This window comes from Balaenoptera ricei, chromosome 9, assembly GCF_028023285.1.
Source record: "Balaenoptera ricei isolate mBalRic1 chromosome 9, mBalRic1.hap2, whole genome shotgun sequence".
NCBI lineage: Eukaryota > Metazoa > Chordata > Mammalia > Artiodactyla > Balaenopteridae > Balaenoptera > Balaenoptera ricei.
In genome coordinates, this window is record NC_082647.1 from 88415056 (window position 1) to 88437671 (window position 22616).

The window sequence follows — 22616 nt, forward strand, 5'->3', positions numbered from 1 at the left end:
CCCAGCTGGTCACAGGTAAACTCTGCCACATGGATTACTGCATGTTTTCCTGCTGGAAGACCACACATTCTTGAGTATCATGCCTGCACATATCTGGGCTCTTCTTTTTTTTTGGATAAAGGTTAGATAATCACCTAATTTTATAAGAAATATATAAATTGTATTTGCATATTCTTCAGGTTTTTATTTATCCCTTCTCAAGTCCTAAGTGCAAATATTAAAGTGATTTCCAAGAGGGTGGTAAATAAGACAGCTATGTTTATGCTCCAAAATTAGCAATAAATCATAATAGAATTATAAATGCATTATTGTGTGATTAATATATAGATACTTACGGAAATGCAATTTTAGTAGTCCTTGGTGGAGAGCTTCAGAATGTAGGTATTAAAAAAAAAAAAAGAAGGAGTTCTTGAAACAATCAGGAAATTATAGAGAAGTCTTTGTGTCTATAGTAGCCATAAACTTCTTTGCTAAATCTGTGACTCTGTTTCTGTTTTGTAAGTTAGTTCATTGTATCCATTTTTAGATTCCACCTATAAGTGATATCATATGATAAGTCTCTTTCTCTGTCTGACTTATGTCACTTAGTATGATCGTATTTAGGTGTATCCAAGTTGCTGCAGCTGGCCTTATTTCATTGATTTCATGGCTGAGTAACATTCCATTGTACATAAGTACCACATCTTCTTTATCCTTTTTTTTCCTTCCAAGGACATTTAGGTTGCTTTCAAGTTGAGGCTCTTGTAAACAGGGCTACACTAAACATTGGGGTGCCTTTGTCCTGTCGATTGATAGTTTTCCCAAGATATTCACCCATGAGTGGAAGTGCCGTATACACTGTAGCTCTATTTTTTAGATTTTTTAGGAAACACCATAGACTTCTCCAGAGTGGCTGTTAGCAATTTACATTCCCACCATCAGCATAGCAGGGTTCCCTTTTCTTCATGCCCTCTCTAGCCTTTCTTGTCTTTAGACTTTGTGAGGATGGCCATTCTGACTGGTGGGAAGTGATACCTCTTTGTAGTGTTGATTTGCATTTCCCGCATGTTTGTTTGGCCAAAAAGGGCGTATGGGTTTTTCCTTAAAACGTTAAGGAAAAACCCATATGCCCTTTTTGGCCAACCCACTCACTGGTGATGTTGAGCCACTTTTCCTGTGCTTTTAGTGGGAGTCAAATCTACCTCTTGAAATCCAGTTCCTGCAATTCTGACTTGTTTTTAAGTCCTTTTCGATTACTTACCCCAAGAGTTTTTTCGAGAGCAGGTGTCCTTTACATTTCTCTATTCTTAAGTGACTTTGAGCATCTTTCCATGTGCTTTTTTGTTGTTGTTAGTGAGTGTGAGTGAAATTTACCTTTTCAAGTTGGCTTCCTGAAAGTCTGGCCTTTTATGAATTTTCTTTCAGTTACCTACCCCCAAGACATTTGTTGAGGGCTGGTATCATTTCAAGCCCCACACACGTTGTGAATGTGAAGTGCCCAGAGGGACCAGTTTTATAGTTATAGTTCTGGGAAAGAGCCACATGGCGGCAGCATTTCTTCATGCCCTACTGGGTTTACTGGTGTAACCAGAGGCTTTGTGAAATTCCTGTTCTGGAGTTGTTAATGCGAGTGGAGTGTGGTAGAACAACACCCAAGGGCTTGTGTTGCTTTACTTCTCCTCCCTTACAGTACACCCCCTGGACAAATCCCAAACCCTGCAAAAGAAGTGCAGAGGCTGCTTTTGTCCATGGGTGCAGTGACCATAAAGCAGGAGTCTGGTGTTGGGAACCCCAGCACCAGGAGACGTGGAGACCAAGTGACTTTTCAAAGCTCTTTGGGCCCAGAGGGTCCTCCATGCTTTGTGTGCACTAGGCTTGGTTTGGCTGTCGTAGGTCCTACCTGGTACTGGAGATTGTTGCCCATCCATAGGGGACCAGGCACTTCAGGTCCAAGGGGAGCTCATTTGCTGGCACATCTTTCCCAGCTCCCTCAGCCCTGTGACAGTCCAGCTTTGGGAGCCAAGGCTGCTCAGGGTAGAGGGATGTGAAACAGCCTGGGTTTCCGAGGCCTGAGGGGAATATAGTAGGCATTCCCTTCTTTTTTTTTCTTCTTCTCATCTTAAGTTTTACGATATATTGGAAGAGAGATGATTTACAATGTTGTGTTTGTTTTAGGTGTACAGCAGCTTGATTCAGCTACATGTAGACATACATCTAGTATTCTGGGGATTCTTTTCTCATATCGGTTATTACTGTGTTGAGTAGATTTACTTCTGCTTTACAGTAGGTCCTTGTTTATTATCTATTTTATACATAGATCAGTGTGTATATGTTAATCCCAACCTCCTAATTTATGCTGGCACCCACCATTGCCCTCTGGTCACCATAAGTTTGTTTTCTAAATATGTGTCTGTTTCTGTTTGGAAAAGTAGTTCATTTGTATCAATTTTTAGTTTCCACCTATCAGCGATATCATATGGTATTTGTCTTTCTTTACCTGACTTACTTCACTTCATATGATCATCTCCAAGTGCATTCATGTTACTGCAAATGACACTGTCTCATTTGTTTTTATGGCTGAGTAACATTCCCTGGTATATCTGTACCACATCTTCTTTATCCATCCAACTCTGGACATTTTGGTTGCTTACAGGTCCTGGCTATTTAAGCAGTGCTGCAGTTGTTGCCAAAATATCGGTTTCTCTGTTCACCGAGGCCGAACAGAAATACGGAGACAGGGATTTTGGAGGAAGAGAGAGGTGGCTTTATTTTTCTGCCAGGCAGAAGGGAGGACACAGCAGGCTAGCGCCTCAAGAACTGTGCCCCTCTTCCTTGGGAATCAGAGAAGATTTTATATGTGGGGCTCGCAGTCCGGGGTGTATGATAAGGATCAAAGTATTGAAGGTCTTGCATTCTTCCTTTCCTATAGTTATTTCAAAACAGTCATAGCTGGCGTCAGGCCACCCAGTAATTGGGGTCCGGCAGTCTGGTAATTGCATTGGTTTGCCTCTGGTTTATCGGCTGGTGACCTTGTTTCTGAAATGCAAAAACCATAGGGGGTAATTTGTTAGGAGGGGTGTAGAGAATGTAAGTGCTGGGACATAATAAGGTTAGGGAGTGAGAGGCACAGGATGTAACTCACACAGAGTTAGGGGTGATTGGTGCCAAATGTAAATTACATAGTGTCAGGGAGTGAGGTAGCTTTGTAAAGTACAAATCTAGTTACTACAAATTAGTGACAGTTAAAGTAAAACAAGGAGTGATTAACTCTTCCAGGCTATGCTTCCTGAAAGGCTACTCTTTCAGGTTATGCTTCTTCTCTAGCCTGTTCACTGTTCCCTTTATTTTCCTTGTTCTCAGAGGAGGAAAAACTTCATTTCTATTTTTTGCTGCAACACAGTGAAGGTTGGGGAGCATGTGTCTTTTTGAATTCTTATTTTCTCCGGATAGAAGTTCAGGAGTGGGATATTGGGATCATAGGGTAGCTCTATTTTTAGTTTCTTAAGGAACCTCCCTACTGTTCTCCATAGTGGCTGATACCAATTTACAGTCCCACCAACAGCGTAGGAAGCTTCCCTTTTGTCCACATCCTCTCCAGCAATTTTTGTTTGTATACCTTTTAATGATGGCCATTCTGACTGGTGCCAAGTACTACCTTCTTGTTGTTTTGATTAGCATTTCTCTGCTATTAACTGACCTTGAGCATCTTTTCATGTGCTTTTTCTTTTTTTTTAAATCAGTGTGTTTGAAATTTCCCTTTTCAAATTGGCTTCTTGAATGTCTGCCGTTTTATGAATTCTCTTTCGATTACCTACCCCAGGACGTTTGTTGAGAGCAGGTATCTTCTCGAACCCTACATGCCTTATGAATGTGAAGTGCCCATAAGCTCAGGTTTTTAAAGTTGTAGTTCTAGGAAATGGCCACAAGGCGGCAACATTTCTTCATGTCCGACTATGGTTACTGGGGTAACCATAGGCTTGGGGAAAGTCATGTTTCAGGGTTGTAAATGAGTGGAGCGCGGCAGAACAGACACCCAAGGGCTTGTGTTCTTTACTTCTTCCCCCTTACACTACACTCCCCAGACAAATCCCAACCCCTGCAAATGATGTGCAAAGGCTGCTTTCGTCCGTGGGCGCAGTGACTCGTGTCAGAATAAACAGCCAAGGCCTTGAGTCTCATGACTTCTTCCCTCTTACCCATCACTCCCCGGACAAATCCCAACCCCTGAAAAACTCTGATGAGGGTGCTGTCGCCTGTAGGTGGGGGACTCTAAGGAAGGAGGCTAGAGGTGGAAAGCCCAGCACCAGGAGACGTGGATACCCGGTGACTTTTCAAAGCTCTTCAGGGCCAGAGGGTCTACCCTCCTTTGGGTGCACTAGGCTTGTTATAGCTGTCGGAGGTCCCTCCTGGATTTGGAGATTGTCTTGCCCTCTAGAGGAGTCCAGGCACTACAGGTCCAAGGGGAACTCCTTTGCTGGTACATCCCCTGCAGCTCCCTCAGCCCTGTGACAGTCTAGTCTTGGGAACCAAGTCTGCTCAGGCTCCAAGGATGTGAACCAGCCCGGGTTCCTCAGGCCCAAGGCGAATATAGTAGACATTTCTTTCTTTTTTTTTAAATATAATTTTTAGTTTATATTGGATTATAATTGATTTATAATATAATGTTGTGTGTGTTTTATGTGTACAGCAGCTTGATTCACTTATACATAGACGTACATCTACTATTTTTCAGATTCTTCTCTCATATAGATTATTACTGTGTTGAGTCTGCTTCTCTGTGCTATACAGTAGGTCCTTGTTGATTATGTATTTTGTGTATATTAATGTGTATGTGTTAATACCAACCTGGTAATTTATCCCTGGCCCCCACCTTTCTGCTTTGGTCACCATATGTTTGTTTTCTCAGTCTGTGAGTGTGTTTTTCTTTTGTAAAGTAGTTCATTTGTACCAATTTTTAGTTTCCACCTATCAGTTATATCATATGCTATTTGTCTTTCTCTATCTGACTTATTTCACTTAGTATGATCATTTCCACTTCCATCCATGTTGCTACAAATGGCAAAATTTCATTTTTTTTTTAAGGCTGAGTAGCATTCCATTGTATATATATACCACGTCTTTTTTATTCATTTATCTATTGAGGGACACTTAATTTGCTTCCATATCTTGGCTATTGTAAATAATGCTTCTATGAACATTATGGTATACAACTCCAAAAAGGACCAAATATTGTAGGTCCTCATGGCCTACTCCAGCCCTTTGCCGATGTTATGGTGCATGTATCTTTGCAAAGTAGTGTTTTCTTTTTCTTTGAGTATATACCCAGGAGTGGAATTGCTAGATCATATGGTAGTTCTATTTTTAATTTTTGGAGGAACCTCCATACTGTTCTCCATAGTGGCTGCACCAATTAACATTCTCACCAACAGTGTACTAGGGTTCCCTTTTCTCAACATCCTTGCAACATTTGTTATTTGTAGACTTTTTGATGATAGCCTTTTGGACAGATATGAGATGATATTTCATTCTGGTTTTGATTTGCATTTCTCTGATGGTTAGTGATGTTGAGCATTCTTTCATGTGCCTGTAGACCATCTGCCTATCTCCTTTGGAAAAATGTCTATTCATGTCTTGTGCCCATTTTTTATTGGGTTATTATTATTAGTTTTGATATTGAGTTGTATGAGCTGTTTATATATTTTGGATATTAACCCCTTATTGGTCATATCATTTGCAAATATTTTCTCCCATTCGGTAGGTTGTCCTTTTGTTTTATTGATGGTTTCATTTGCTGTGCAAAAGCTTTCAGCTTAATTAGGTCCATTTGTTTATTTTTGCTTTTCCTTCTTTTGCCTTAGGAAACAGATCCAAAAAAATATTGCTGCAATTTATGTCAAAGAGTGTTCTTCCTGTGTTCTCTTCTAGGAGTGTTGTGATTTCTGGTCTTACATTTAGGTCTTTAATCCATTTTGATTAAATTTTTGTATATAGTTTGAGAAAATGTTCTAATTTTTTATTTTTATGTAGCGTCTAGTTTCCCAAGCACCACTTATTGAAGAGACTGTCTTTTCTCCATTTTATATTCTTGCCCTCCTTTGTTATAGATTAATTGACCATAAGCGAGTGGGATTATTTCTGGGCTCTCTATTCTGTTCCATCAAGCTATGTGTTTGTTTTTCTGTCAGTACCATGATGTTTTGATTACTGTAGCTTTGATTCCTCCATCTTAGTTCTTTTTTTCCTCAAGATTTGGCAATTTGGGGTCTTTCGTGGTTCCATAGAAATTTTAGGATTGTTTGTCCTAGTTCTATGGAAAAAAAGTCATGGGTGTTTTGTTAGGGATTGCATTACATCTATAGATTGCTTTGGATAGTATGGAAAATTTAACTTTAATTCTACCAATCCATAAACACAAGATATCTTTCCATTTCTTTGTATCATCTTCAACTTCCTCATCAATGTGTTATAGTTTAGAGTGTACAGGTCTTTCACCTCCTTGGTTCAGTTTATTCTGAGTATTTTATTATTTTTGATGCAATTTTAAATAGGGCTGTTTTCTTGCTTTCTCTTTCATTATTAGTGTATAGAAAAGCAACAGATTTCTGCTGTATATTAATCTTGTATCCTGCAACTTCCCTGAACTCATTTTTTAGTTCTTTTTTTTTTTTTTTTTTTGGCTGTGTCCGATCTTACTTAGTTGCACCACACTGATCTTCGTTGAGACATACGGGATTTTTCGTTGTGGCACGCCGCTTCTTCGTTGTAGCCTGCAGTCTTCTCTCTAGTTGTGGCATGTGGGTTTTCTCTCTCTAGTTGTGGCGCGCAGGCTCTAGAGTGCGTGGGCTCTGTAAGTTTGTTGAACGTGGGCTCTCTCATTGAGGCGTGCGAGCTTAGTAGTTGCGGCACAGACTTAGTTGCCCCTCAGCATGTGGGATCTTAGTTCCCTGACCAGGGATTGAACCTGCATCCCCTGCATTGTAAGGCGAATTCTTCACCGCTGGACCACCAGGGAAGTCCCACTCATTTATTAGTTCTAATAGAACAATTACTTCTAGTAATCTTTTGGTGGACTTTAGGGTTTTCTATATATAGTATCGTGTCATCTACAAATAGTGAGAGTTTACTTCTTCCCTTCCAATTTGGATGACTTTTATTTCTTTTTCTTGTGTATCACTGTGATTAGCTCTTCCAATACTACATTGAATAAAAGTGTCAAGAGTGGGCATCCTTGTCTTGTTCCTGATCTCAGCTTTTCATCACTGAGTATGATATTGGCTGTGGGTTTGTCATGAATTGCCCTTACTATGATAAGATATGTTTCCTCTATATCAACTCTGCTGAGAGTTTTTGTCATAACTAGATGTAGAATTTTGTCAAATGCTTTTTCTGCATCTATTGAGATGATCATGTGATTTTTATCCTTCCTTTAGTTAATGTGATGTATCACATTGATTGATTTGTGGATATTGAACCATTCTTGCATCTTTGGGATAAATCCCACTTGGTTATGGTGTATGATCCTTTTAATATATTGTTGAAATCAGTTTGCTAATACTTTGTTGAAGAATTTTGCATCTATGTTTATCAGAGATATTGGTCTGTAATTTTCTTTTTTTTTTTTGTAGTGTATTTTTTGGTATCAAGGTAATGGTGGCCTCAAGAATGAATTTGGGAGTGTTCCATCCTCTTAAATTTTTTGGAAGAGTTCAGAAGGATAGGTATTTGTTCTTCTTTATATGTTTGGTAGAATTCCTCTGTGAAGCCAGACAGATCTGGAATTTTTTTTCTTGGGAGTTTTGTTTTTGTTTTTACAAATTGAATTCACTGCTAGTGATCAGTGGTTCAGATTCTCTATTTCTTCTTGATTTACTCTTGGAAGGTTGTATGTTTCTAGAAATTTGTCCATTTCTTCTAGGTCGTTCAATTTGTTGCCTCTAACTATTCTAAGTACTCCCTTAGCATTTTCTTGTATCTCTGTGATATCAGTTGTAATTTTTCTCTTTCACTTCTTATCTTGTTTATTTGGGTCCTCTCTCTTTTCTTGATGAGGCTAGCTAAAGATTTATCAAAAATTTTTTTAACGTTTCAAAAAAACCAGCTCTTGATTTCATTGATCTTTCCCATTGTTTGGTCTCTATTTATTTCCTCTCTGATCTTTATTCTTTCTTTCCTTCTGCTGACTTTGGGCTTTGTTTGTTCTTTTTCTAAGTCTTTTAGATGGTAAATTATGTTGTTTATTTCAGATTTTTCATGTTTCTTGAGGTAGACCTGTATTGCTATAAACTTCCCTCTTAGAACTGCTTTTGCTGCATCCCATAGATTTTGTAAAGTTGTGTTTCCATTTTCATTTCTCTCGAGGTATTTTCTGATTTTGTCTTTGGTTTTTCTTCATTGATCCATTGGTTTTTTAGTAGCATGTTGTTCAGTCTTCCAACCATTGTGGTTGGAAAAAATGCTTGATATAATTTTTATCCTCTTAAATTGTTGAGGTTTGTTTTGTGGTTTAGTATGTAATCTACCCTGGAGAATGTTCCACATGCACTTGAAAAGAATGTGCATTCTGATGTTTTTGGATATAATGTCCTGTAGCTCTCTAAGTTCAACTGGTCTAATGTGTCATTTAAGACCACTGTTTTCTTATTGATTTTTCTCTCTGGATGATCTGTCAGTTGTTGTAAGTGGATTGTTAAAGTCCCTACTATTATTGTATTATTGTGAATTTTTCCCTTTATATCTGTTAATATTTGTCTTATATATTTAGGTGTTCCTATATTAGGTGCATATATGTTAATGAGTATTATATTCTCTTCTTGCATTGATCCCTTTATCACTATATAATGCCCTTTTTTGTCCTTTCTTATTGCCTTTGTTTTAAACTCTGTTTTGTCTGATATGAGTATTGCTGTCCCTACTTTCTTGTCATTTCCATTTGCATGAAATATCTTTTTCCATCCCCTCACTAAGTCTGTGTGTGCCTTTAACTCTGAAGTGAGTCTTTGGTAAGCAGCCTATAGATAGATCTTGTGTTTTTATCCAGTCAAACACCCTATGTCTTTTGATTGGAACATTCAGCCCATTGACATTTAAAGTGATTATTGATACATATGTATTTATTGCCATTTTGTTACTTGTTTTCTGGGTTGTTTTGTAGTTCTCTCTTTTCTTCTTTTGGTTTTTTCCCTTGTGGTTTGATTATTTTCTTTAGTGGTATGCTTGTGTTCCTTTCTTTCTAGCTTTTGTGTATCTATTGTAGGTTTTTTATTTGTGGTTACCATGGTTCACATATGTTGGCCTATAAGTATATCTACACGTTTTAAACTGGTAGTCATTTAAGTACTAACACATTCTTAAATATCTACATATTTTACTCCCCTCCCCCACATTCTGTGTTTTTGATGTCATGTTTCATATCTTTATATCTACTCCTTAACTGTTTATTATAATTACAGTTGATTTTACAATTTTTGTCTTTTAATCTTTGTATTAGCTTATTTAAGTGGTTGATCCTTAGCCCTTACTATATATTTGCCTTTCCTTGTGAGATTTTTCTTTTCCTATAGATTCTTACTTCTTTTCTACTTAGAGAAGACTCTTTAATGTTTCTTTTAGAGATGGTTTAGTAATGATGAACTCTTTTAGTTTTTGCTTGTCTAAGTTATTCTTTACCTATTCTGAATTCCAAGTAATAATCTTGCTGTGTAGAGTATCCTAGGTTGAAGATTTTTCCCTTTAAGCACTTTGAATATATCATGCCACTCCCTTCTGGCCTGCAAATTTTCTGCAAAAAAATTAGCTGATATGTATTGCCTTGTATATGACCCTTTGTTTTTCTCTTGCTACCTTTAGAATTCTCTCTTTATCTTTAACTTTTGCCATTTTAATTATGATATGTCTTGGTGTGGGTCTGTTTGAGTTCATCTTGTTTGGGACCTTCTGTGTTTCTTACACCTGGGTATCTATTTCCTTCTTCAGGTTTGAGGATTTTTCAGCCATAATGTCATCAAATTCATTTTCACTGTTTTCTCTCTCTCTTCTCTTTCTGGGGCCCCTATAATGTGAATGTCGGTACACTTGATGTTGTTCTAGAGGTCCCTGAAACTGTTCTCATTTTTAAAAATTTGTTTTTCTTTTTGCTCTTCTGATTAGGCAATTTCCATTATTCTATCTTCCAGATCACTTATGTATTCTCTGTCACCTACTCTGTTATTAATTCCTTGTGGTGTGTTTTTCATTTCAGTTACTGTATTCTTCATCTCTGACTAGTTCTTTTTTTAATATATTCTGGTTCCTTGTTAAAATTCTCACTGTGTTCATCTATTAATTTCCCTAATTCAATTAGCATTCTTTTTACTAATCCTTTGAACTCTTTATCTGGTTAATTATTTCTGTTTCACTAGTTCTTTTTTCAGTGGGTTATTCTTGTTCTTTCAGTTGAAACAAATTCCTCTGTCTTCTCATTTTGCTTAATTTTCTCTGGCTCTATGAAGTTGGGTGATACAGTTACCTATTGTGATCTTGAAGTGGTGTCCTTGTGTGGGAGTGACTCTATACAATCTACTTGTGCCCAATGGCTTTGGTGGGAGAGCTGAGGCTGATATGAACATGAGTTATGTCTTTCCTTAGGGTATGCTGGCAGCTAACACTTTGATAGGAGGAAGTGGGAATGGAGGGGATAGGGCCAGAGCCATGTGTAAGCTGGGACTTCTCTGCTCAGTAGCCAGGACCACCATATTGGGTGAAGGGTCAGGTCTCAAGTTGCTGGAGCAGAAGCCCTGAGGGTGGGGTCTGAGCTGGCTCCATTCCCTTTAAGTGTGTGCTCTCCTCCATTCCCAGCATCGGCATCCTTACCCCAGAGGGGAGCCATGATGGAGCAAGAGGGGCTGGTGCAGTCACTCAGCATGGGTCTGGGGTGTGGGCTGTGGCAGAGCAGTCAGAGACCCAGACCATTTCTGATGCTCTGCTTCTGTAAATGCCAATAATGGCTGCTCCCACCCTGCTCAGCTGCTTCTGGGAGTGACCCACCTGGGCCATGAGTTCTGCCCTGGGCCATGGGAGCCCTCACCTCAGCGTGGAGCTGCATTGTGAAGCAAGTGGGGCTGAGGTGTGTGCTCAGCTCAGTCTGTGATACACACTGGGGTAGTCGTGGGAACTGATCATGGTCTTGTACTGTTTCAATCTGCCCTCTCTTCCCTGTTTTGGGAGTAGGCAAGCATGTTTGTGTACTCCTCACAAGCAGAGTCCAGGCTTCCCACAGCTGTCCTGTTAGTCCCACTGGCCCTTCAACCAGCCAAGAGGACTCATCTTCCTTGTGTCAGAGTGCAGGTCTGAGGCACCCAATATGTGGCTCAAACCATTCACTCCCCAGGGAAGATCTTCACCAATGTCATCACCCTCCCCTCTGAGTCCCCTCCCAGGGACACAGGACCCAACCTGGTCACTTCTCTTCCTATGTGATTCTGTGTGGGTCTTTCTTACAGCCTTGTTAGTACAGGAGTCTTTCTACCAGTTTCCAGTGAGAATTGTTCCACATGAAGATGTATTTTTGATGTCTTTGTGGAGGGAGGTGAGTTTCATGTCTTCCTACTCTGCCATCTTGATCTCCTCCCTTAAATTAAAAAAAAATTTGGCCTTATTTTATTTTCATTTATTTTTATTCCTAAAGTTTTTTGGTCCATTTTTAATAATTCTGTGTCACTTTGATTACTTTCCTGTTTCCAGCAGATATCTTCAAGCCCATCTATTGCCTCTTTAAATATACTTGACATAATTGTTTAATTTGAATCTGATAATCCCAATATCTTGAGCATTTGAAGAGCTGTTTGTGCTGCTGCTGCTGCTATTATTATTTTTGCTATTTTTCACTCCTGAGATCTACTTATATTTTGTGCCTAATTATCTTTGGATTTTTTTTTTTGATATTGTACTTAAAAATTTATTTAAAGAAATCATTTGAAGCCTATAATATAGTAAATAAAATACTTCCCTCATTTGCTTCTGCCATGTATAGAAGGTCATGATCAGTTTAGGACTACTTTAAACTAAGATAAAGGTCACAAAACTTCTAGACATCCCAGGAGATTTTAGGAGACTAATTTTTTCTTATCTGTTCCATACCTGGTTAGGTCTAAACTTTAGAGTACCATATTTCTGGATGTTCTCTTCTTAGACCTGCACTATCCAATGTGGTTGTCACGAGGTTCTTGTGGTTTACTTAGAAATGGATTTAAGGGACCCACTTAATATTACAGTATTTACTTTATATTACTAAGCCATACAAAGCAGTTAATTATTTTTAAACTAAAAATGAAATTATTTCATCTAATTCAAGTAATATTTAATTCCATTAAAAAGGATAATTCTAATGTAATACTTCAGAAATTAAACAGTGAATAAACTATTATTCTAAATCCTACTGACAATTCATATCCTGATAAATGTACTTTATGTTTTTTAATCCATTTATTAAACATACATAGCCATCTGTCTGCATTTTTATTTTTTTAGAAAAGAATAGGTGATGAACATATCAGAAAGGCTTTGGAGCTGGAAACATTGCCTTCTGTTCTGAGGCAAGTACCTCCTAGGAGTATGCTATGATCCTAGTTTCAATTATAAGTTTAAAAATCAGAGAGAAAAATAAGTACTAAATACTAAACTATATTGTTCTTTGAAACAATTTATATCCTTGACACAATTTAACAACCAGTAGAACAGTAACAAGGTGTTATATCTAGTTTTCAACTTTAAGTGATGGTTTCTAAAATAGGCTCCTGGAGAGCAGAGAGATGGGAGAAAGAAAAGAATGTTGTCTTTAGAAGGACAAGAAGCTAACTAGAGAGGATATCTAATCCATGAGGACTCACCAGGAATCATTGTTAAATCTGTCTATTCACTGTTTGGGTCCTGATCCCACTGTATTTCCATAATGAAGGTGAAGATTTCCAAGGCAAGATTAGACCAGGACCAAAAAAAGTGACTTGACTAAATTCATCCTCTTAAAGGTCTGGTCTGTAGCATGAATGCAGGAGAGTGTCCTAAAGTCTTATTATTCAAAGTGTGGTCCATGACCTATAGGACTTATTAGAAAAGCAGACTCTGGAGTTCCACTCCAGATCTGCCAATTCAGAATCTGAACTTCAACAAGATTTCTCAATTGAATAATAACCCAAATAAAGTTTTAGAAGTATTGGCTTAAGGAAATCTACAATTACCCTGTGAAGCTTTTAATATAGATATTATATAAATAAAGATTATTTTAGGGCTTCCCTGGTGGCGCAGTGGTTGAGAGTCTGCCTGCCAATGCAGGGGACACATGTTCGAGCCCTGGTCTGGGAAGATCCCACATGCCGTGGAGCAACTGGACACGTGAGCCACAACTACTGAGCCTGCGCGTCTGGAGCCTGTGCTCCGCAACAAGAGAGGCCGCGATAGTGAGAGGCCCGCGCACCGCGATGAAGAGTGGCCCCCGCTTGCCGCAACTGGAGAAAGCCCTTGCACAGAAACGAAGACCCAACACAGCTAAAAATAAATAAGTAAATAAATAATAAAAAAAATAAAGGAATTCCTTAAAAAAAAAAAAGATTATTTTAGTCTAAATAGTGTAAAACATTTCAGTTAGCTTAATCCTAGAGGTCATTTTATTGAATGTTACAAAAAGTAAAAATAGATAAGATGTATAAATGCTTCTGAAATGTATAGCAAAGAAATTGTAATTGATGGGTCTTTTAACCTCATAAAATAAAAAGACATGGGAGATATGTATAAGGCAAGTACCTAGGCAAAAACAAAGATAGGAAAGATATAATTCATAACTATTAACACAGTCCTGACTTATACAGTATGTTGTACTTTTAAAAAGTTACATAAGAATCTCTTGATCTGCTGATTCTGCTTCCTGGGAATTTTTCATAAGAAAAATATCCAAAGTAAGAAATATGTTATATATACAAAAATAATACCACAGATTTTTTTCCAGTATCAAACAATTGGAGACAATCTGAGGAGTAACAAAGCATTAAAATTATAATATGTTAATAGTATAGGATACAAGCTTAGAACAGAAAATGTTCATGACCTGCTATTTAAAAAAAAAGACTGCATATTTTGATATTATTATACTTATATAAATACATTCATATGAATGAGAACTAGAAGATCATTCAAAAAAATGTAAATTGATTTGTTAATGTCATGAGATGGTAGTATTTTTCAACTTGTAATAATAAAATTTGTAAGTTAGAGGGCTAACTTCTGGAATGGCAAATTAAGAACTCCCCAAAATCTACTCTTCCATGAAAACAATGAGAATACCAACAAAAATCGTCAAAAATAAACATTTTCAGAATTCTGCAAATTAACTAAATTAATGCAACAAGCCAAGGACCATTTATTCAAGAAAAAGTGTTGAAACTTAGTAGGAACAGTGAGTTTTATGGCACTCAATATGGCCCAGTCCTATCCTTTCTCTCTTCCTCTGTGGTAACCTTGAAAACCCAAAGCCTCACAGCTACAATGATTGTGAAAACCAGCAGCCTAGCAAGCCATAGAAGAAGCAGACTGGTTTAGAGTGTCTCAAAGTCCCCATACCCTCAAAATTGTCACTATTGACCTATCTAGTGGCTTGCTAAACAGCTCCATTTTCAGGGCTTGTTTTCATTTGCTCCAACTCTGAGATCCCTCTGCTGAATAGCACTAACCCTAGGACATTAGCAGAAAACAACCAGTGACAATTGTTAAACATTGGAACTGCCCGAGGTAGCATTGCCGGTTGGGGCTAATGAGACACTGACCAAAAAACTTGAAAGTAAAAACTGAGAACTTGGAAGTCCATAAGGGGCTGTGAAAAACTCTGATTTGTTCCTGGAAATTTTGAAGTCCACATGCAGAGTTAGGGCTGTGTGTATGACCACAAAAGACCCAAGTCTGTAATCTCTCACCTCTGGCTGAACTTTAGGCTCTGCCTGACTGGAAGTGAAGACTAAGGAGGAGTTGTAAATTGTCTGCTGGAGCATCAGAAGCATACCCACACACACAAACACACACACACACACAACCCCTAGACAAATATTGGGGGACTTATTCATTCAAAGCTTTTAAGGGACCATCTGTTCAGTCATTACTTGAACATGAAGCTAACCACAGAGATTTCAGTGGCCACACATGACAAAGAATATAGACTTTAGATAATTAGTACTGGAAATTTACTAAGTAAATAGTAACAACAATAACAACAAGAAGAAACAGTAAAATAACAAACCTGAATAGGGACAGGAGGATCGAATTTCCAGACTTGGTGCATTATATTATTTCAATATCCATTTTTAACGAAAAAATTGAGACATGTAAAGAATCAGAAAAGTGTGGTCCAGACATAAGAAAAAAAAAAATCAGCAGAAAGAAACTGTACCTGAGGAAGCTCAGATGTTGGACTTCCTAGACAAAGACTTTAAATCAACTGTTGTCCTGTGTTCTGTGACCATATTTATAAGTCATAGAAAATGCATTTTAGTATACTTTTTATCTGCAAAATTAAAACATCCACTAGCAAAGCACTGGCATTTCAGGGATTTTTTTTTTTTTCTGAAGACATAATTGTCTTTATTCAAAGATTCATGAATGAGGCAGCATCTCACTTAACAGCTAGAAGGACACTCCTATTTCAGGGAATTTTTAATTTAAAAATATTTAACATGCTAGGCATGGTAAAAGGAAAAGAATATTAGAAAATAATATTCTTGTGTCAGATAATTATATGATAGCAAATATTTTAAAAATTACTGCTTTATCCATAGAGTCTTAAGTTCATCAACCTAAGATCATAAAAACCTAAAATAATATTGGAGTTATTCGACAACAACTAGTCATGAACATCAAAACATAGAATGGGTTGCAATGTAAAGTAGGTAATTTTGTTATTGGTGGTCAACTGGAATATAGATGTCCAGTTATCAATGTTGCTTTAGAAAGGATTCTGGTTGTGAGCAAGAATCCTAATTTCCTTTCCAAGGTGATGAGTTGAGGATTCCATTATATCTATATAGAAGGGTTATTTTCCCTAATTTATGAAATCTCTTTCATTTTTATACAAATATTATACATTTTGCCCATATATTAGTACATGGTGGTATAATTTCCAAGCCTACTTAAAGAGGTTTAAAAAAAATAGAAATACAACAGTTAGACATACATTAGTAATGGAAAAATTAAATAGGAAATGGAAAAGTCAATTTGTATAATTTTTATTCAAATTAAATATGGGTGGACCTACTGGAGGGGCTAAAATTTTTTAAAGTGACAATGACAGATGTTGATGAGGGTGTGGAACAACACAAACTCAGACAATGTTGGTGGGAGTGTTAAAATGGCATAGCTACTTTAAAAATGCTCTGGCTAATTCTTATATAGTAAGTAACCTAGACTTAACTTATGACCCAGAAACAAAAACATATTCACAAAAAGTCTTATACAAGATGGTTCAGGGAATTCCCTGGTGGTCCAGTGGTTAAGACTTTGTGCTTTCACTGCAGTGGTCTGTCTGAGTTCAATCCCTGGTCAGGGAGCTAAGATCCCTCAAGCTGCACGGCACGGCAAAAAAATAAAAGAATGTTCATAGCATCTTTATTCATAATAACAAAAAAAAACGGACATATTTCAGGTGTTCAGCATTAGGAGAATGATGGACTGTGCCAAAACCAACCAATGGAATTGACTCAACAATGAATGGCTAATACACAATATGAATGAATCTCAAAAGCATCATGCTTGGTATTTTTTTTTTTTACACAGTAGGTTCTTATTAGTTATCTGTTTTATACATATTAGTGTATATATGTCAATCCCAATCTCCCAATTCATCCCACCACCACCACTCCTGCCACATTCTCCTCTTGGTGTCCATACGTTTGTTCTCTACATCTGTGTCTCTATTTCTGCCCTGCAAACCGGTTCATCTGTAACATTTTTCTAGGTTCCACATATATGCGTTAATATACGATATTTGTTTTTCTCTTTCTGACTTACTTCACTCTGTATGGCAGTCTCTAGATCCATCCACGTTTCTACAAATGACCCAATTTCATTCCTTTTTATGGCTAATATTCCATTGTATATATGTACCACATCTTCTTTATCCATTCATGTGTCGATGGGCATTTAGGTTGCTTCCATGACCTGGCTATTGTAAACAGTGCTGCAGTGAACATTGGGGTGCATGTGTCTTTTTGAATTATGGTTTTCTCTGGGTATATGCCCAGTAGTGGGATTGCTGGGTCATGTGGTAATTCTGTTTTTAGTTTTTTAAGGAACGTCTATACTGTTCTCCATAGTGACTGTATCAATTTACATTCCCAGCAACAGTGCAAGAGGGTTCCCTTTAGTATTTTTTTTTAAAGCCTTGTACCATGGGCATATAAGTAATTCTATTTATATGAAGAACACATGAATAATTCCATTTATGTGTAATTCTAGAGCAGGCAAAACTAAGCTATGGGGGAAAAATCAGAATATCTTTTAACTCTGGAAGTGGGGGTGGGCAGTGATTGGAAAGGAACGTCATGGAACTTTCAGAGACCTTTAGTGATGTTACACTTAAGATTGTATATTTCATCTGGGATTTCCCTGGTGGCCCAGTGGTTAAGACTCTACACTTCTGCAGCATGGGTTTGATCCCTGGTCAGGGAACTAAGATCCCACATGCAGTGAGGCATGGCCTAAGTAAGTAAATAAATAAGTAAATATATAAGCTTGTGTATTTTATCATATGTAAATTTTACCAGAAAAAGAAACTGTAAACAAACATTCTAGCTAATTATATGCATAGGCATATGCTAAAGAGTAAGTGTAATAAAATATTAATTATAGAATCTAGTTGATAAGTATTTGGGTGCTCAATGCACAATTCTTTCAATTTTTCTTTTGAAGATTTTCATGTTAGAAAAATACAGATGGATCAAGAAGTTCAATCTAATAATTGAGAGAAGTTAAAATGAGGACAAAGAATGCAAATGTACAAATATGGAAAGCTTAAGTTGTAAAATTAAACTCAGGATATCAATGTTATATGACTTTCCTTCTTCCAGCTCTTTTCTTTCCCAGAAATGTAATAAAAATGAATGTGAAAATGTAACTAAAACCAAGTGACTCTTCAGTGGCAACATGATTGATTTTTAAAGTATTAAGTTGATATGATAGTTTTATATGACATTTGTCATGACAATAATGAAAAAACAGAGGAAGTAGAGTGAAAGCAAGATCCCAAGACGTGTAATAAAGTTGGTCAAAGGGTAGACATTTTTTCCCACTGAATATATTTGACATACAACATTATGTAAATTTAAGGGATATAGCATGTGTATTTGATACATTTATATATTGTATATGGTTGCCATTTTAAGGATTTTTAGCACTTCTATCATGGTGTAAGTTAGCATTTCTTCTTTGTGGTGGGAATAATTAAGTTCTAGGCTCTTAGCAAGTTTGATGATTATAAAACAATACCCTGTAGCTTTTTAAAATAATGCTTGCCCACTCTACCAAGTGGCAACTTAGCTTTCCTCCCCTTTCCCTTTCTCTCTGCCCAGGTCATGCCTGGCTCTGCCCTGAGAACTCAGCCCCCGGGTCTCTCCACTAAATGTTAGAAACTCCCCACCCTCACTCTTCCTCAGCTGGAGTTCCTTCTTCAAGGCAGCCTGCTGTCATCCTTCAGGCAGATTTCATGAGCAGCTTTTCTTTCATTAAACCCCTTATCTCACTTGTCAAATAAAAAACAAATCTGGACTGAGTAAGGAGAGACTTTATTTGAAAGGATTATTGCAAGGGGTGGAGAGGGAGTGTGGAGGAGGGACTATTACAGTAAAGAAAGCTCTGACCATAAATTCTGGAAGCTTCTCTAGGGTTAGGCAAAAAGCGTCTTTGTTTTACAATGAGGAAGAAATAAGGCTGGAAAAAAGCAATGTGGGGAAGCAGAGTGAAAAGGTGGCTTGGTTGGATAATACATCAAAGAATATTTACCTTGAGGCCCATGTATACTCAAGACAGGCTGTATGCTGGCTGAGGCTGAGGATGGGTCAAAGTTCATATGCCTGGAAGAAGAAGAGAAGCTTAACGTTTAATAGTCATTGCGCCATGCTCACTAATCATTTCTGAGGCAAAGAATGGGAATTTGGAGCGTCTGTGTTTGGTCTTGATGTAGGTAAACACAAGGGTGAATCCATGAATCTTATCTAAATCATATGAGGAAGTATGGTTCTCTGCAGTAAGCCATTTCCTAGACACAGGGTAGGGGTTTTCTTTAACCAATGCTGTTTTCCGGTATCACAAGGATCCAGTAAAATTCAACATTGTCACACTTGGTAATTATACATTCATTAGTATGACTATCTGACTTTTGTATGTTTCACCCATGAAATTATGTTACAGGAAAACATGGGCCGAGTCTATTTTTGCTGCACACCATTATAACCTCAGAGCTGGGCGTTCTGAATACTAACTAGTAGTCATAGTATAAAAAGGAAAGAATGAACAAATGGTTTCAGAATAGTCAGTAGAAACTTTACTTTTTTTTTTCACATTAAATGAAGGATTTATAGAGCTGTCTTCCTATTCTGAAATATTTTAGTTTTGTGAAAACAGGTTGTATACACAAACACATAGTATAGGGATGGAATTGATTCAACAAAACTTTTAATTGTTGAGGGCAAAATGGCATTTCATTGGGTATTTTATCTTGTGCATTTGAAGTTTTGTTGAAGTATAATTCATATAGTAAATAATTGAAAAAATAGAGATTTTAATTTGTGAAAAGTGTAACATTTTAGTTTAATTGCCTTTCTTCTCCATCTCCCTGAGAAACAGAATAAGCACTATCATCAATTTTGTGAGTACACCTGCACAATGTCTGATGACACTCATGATGCTTTTTCTTCCCTTAGAATCTCACGTCACTTCCATCCATTCTCCTTTTAAGAGATTAGCCAATCCAAAAGCACACTCTGCTTCTGATATCCTGCCTGAGGAACTCCATAGCTCAATGCAATAAGCAGTACAAACTTGCTCTCCTTCTCCTAATGAGCTGCCATTTGGAATTGTCAGTATAAGATGTTCTTCCTTGAGGCAGTAAGTCATTAAAACTTTATTTGTTTTTATAATTACAGGTTACTTTATTCAAGTGGGCTTTTCCACACTTTATTATGATGAAACTGGAAGAAACATGGCCTCCTTTAAGAAAAGGAAGCATTTGAAGAAACTATCATGTAAGTAAGCACTCCTTCCAAAACATACCTCTCTTGAGGGTAAGGCCAGGTGGGAATTCTCTTTTAGTAAAATAGGGTCAGAGTTATACGCAAAATGGGAATCTCATATCTAACGTAGACCAACTGAGGGCTTCAACAGGAAAATAATTCTCAAAGTCCAAGATATGTTTACTATTATAGGTACTTGAGAAAAAAAATAATGGCAACTTGGGAGTCTAAGGAACCAAGGGTCATTTCGCCCCCTTCCAAGGTACCTTGAACTTAAGCAGAAGAAGCAGAAGAAACTTAAACACCACAACTTAGAAGGAGAACTTTAAAACGCAGAAGGGAACCTGAAACTCAGTAATTTTAGTAGGGGAGTGAAGTAGTACTTCTGGAAATAGTTGATTTAAAAGAGAAAGGGCTGTGAGAAGTGGGTGGTCTGTGAGCCCCTCAAGAGCTTAAAGCAGTGCTTCTCAGTGTAATGTGCACATAAATCACCTAGAGATCTTGTTAAAATGCAGATTTTTATCCATTAGGTCTTGAGTAGTGCCTGAGATTTTGCATTTCTAACAGGCTTTCAAATGATGCTCATACTATTGGTCCTTGGTCCACACTTTGAGTAGCCAAGTCCCTGTGGAATGTCACAAGGCACACCCCAAAGACAGAGATGTTCAGCAGTAACAAGTAAATGGTACCAGGAAGTGTAGCCCCTGATCATCAGCTGAATGGCTAAGCTCCATCTAGATTTATAAAAGGAAGCCTTTGTAAGGATCTTTGCAAGTTTTCTTCAGTGAGACGGAGATTTCCATAGTACCAGCATGTGTCAAGCAGGCATGTTTAAGGATTTCTTCCATGTGAATATTAAAATTTAAATTTCTTTTTTATTCTTTAACCCTCAAGGTGGTTTTTATATTGTCAATGAAAAAAATTTAATCAATAGTTGATTGAAGAAAGAAATGGAAAATTTTATTCAAGCCAGTTTGAGGATTTTAACCTGAGAGACAGTCTTCAGAAAACTCTGAGGTTGTCTTTCATTATGTTTATGGTTTCCTTTGCTGTGCAAAAGGTTTTAAGTTTAATTAGGTCTGATTTATTTTTGCTTTTGTTTCCATTACTCTAGGAGATGGATCCAAAAAAAAATATTGTTGTGATTTATGGCAAAGAGTGTCTGTCTATGTTTTCCTGTAGGAGTTTTATAGTATCCAGTCTTACATTTAGGTTTTTAATCCATGTTGAGTTTATTTTTGTATATGGCATTAAGGAATGTTCTAATTTCATTTTTTTACATGTAGCTGTCCAGTTTTCCCAGCACTACTTATTGAAGAGACTGTCTTTTCTCCATTGTATATTCTTGCCTCCTTTGTCGTAGATTAATTGACCATAAGTATGTGGGTTTATTTCTGAACTTTCTATCCTGTTCCATTGATCTATGTGCCTGTTTTTTGTGCCAGTACCATACTGTATTGATTACTGTAGCTTTGTAGTATAGTCTGAAGTCAAGGAGCCTGATTCCTCCAGCTCCATTCTTCTTTCTCAAGATTGTTTTGGCTATTTGGGGTCTTCTATGTTTCCATACAAATTTTAAAATCATTTGTTCTAGTTCTGTGAAAAATGCTATTGGTAATTTGATAGGGATTGCATTGAATCTGAAGACTGCCTTGGATAGTATTTTCATTTTAACAATGTTGATTCTTCTATCTAAGAACATGGTATATCTTTCCATCTGTTTGCGTGGGCTTCAATTTCTTTCATCAGCACCTTACAGTTTTTGGAGTACAGGTCTTTTGCCTTGTTAAGTAGGTTTATTCATAGCTATTTTATTCTTTTTGATGCAGTGGTAAATGGGATTGTTTTCTTAATTTTTCTTTCTGATATATTGTTGTTAGTGTACAGAAATAAACTTAAAAGCTTTGCATAGCAAAGGAAACCATAAACAAAATGAAAAGACAACCTACAGAATGGGAGAAAATACTTTTAAATGATACAACCAACAAGGGCTTAATTTCCAAAATATATGAACAGCTTATACAGTTCAATATCAAAAAACTAAACAAACCAATCAAAAAGTGGGCAGAAGACCTAAATAAACATTTCTCCGAAGAAGACATACAAATGGCCAACAGGCACATGCAAAGATCCTCAGCATCATTAATTACTAGAGAAATGCAAATGAAAACTGCAATGAGATACCATCTCAAACCGGTCAGAATAGCCGTCATCAAAAAGTCTACAAATAATAAATGGTGGAGAATGTGTGGAGTAAAGGGAACCCTCCTACACTGTTGGTGGGAATGTAAATTGTTGCAGCCATATGGAGAACAGTATGGAGGTTCCTTAAAAAACTAAAAATAGTGTTACCATATGACCCAGCAATCCCACTCCTGGGCATATATCTGGAGAAAATGA

The 22616-nt window shown here is 37.2% G+C and overlaps 1 long non-coding RNA gene across 3 annotated transcripts in view; it reads left to right on the forward strand.

The window, feature by feature from the left end:
- The window catches only part of LOC132371575 (uncharacterized), a 51971-nt gene that overhangs the window by 24886 nt on the left and 4469 nt on the right, over nucleotides 1-22616 (forward strand). For all 3 annotated transcript variants that reach the window (XR_009504883.1, XR_009504885.1, XR_009504884.1), the window contains one exon: nucleotides 20130-20228. This is a non-coding gene — a long non-coding RNA (uncharacterized LOC132371575). The remainder of the gene's footprint in view (nucleotides 1-20129; nucleotides 20229-22616) is intronic.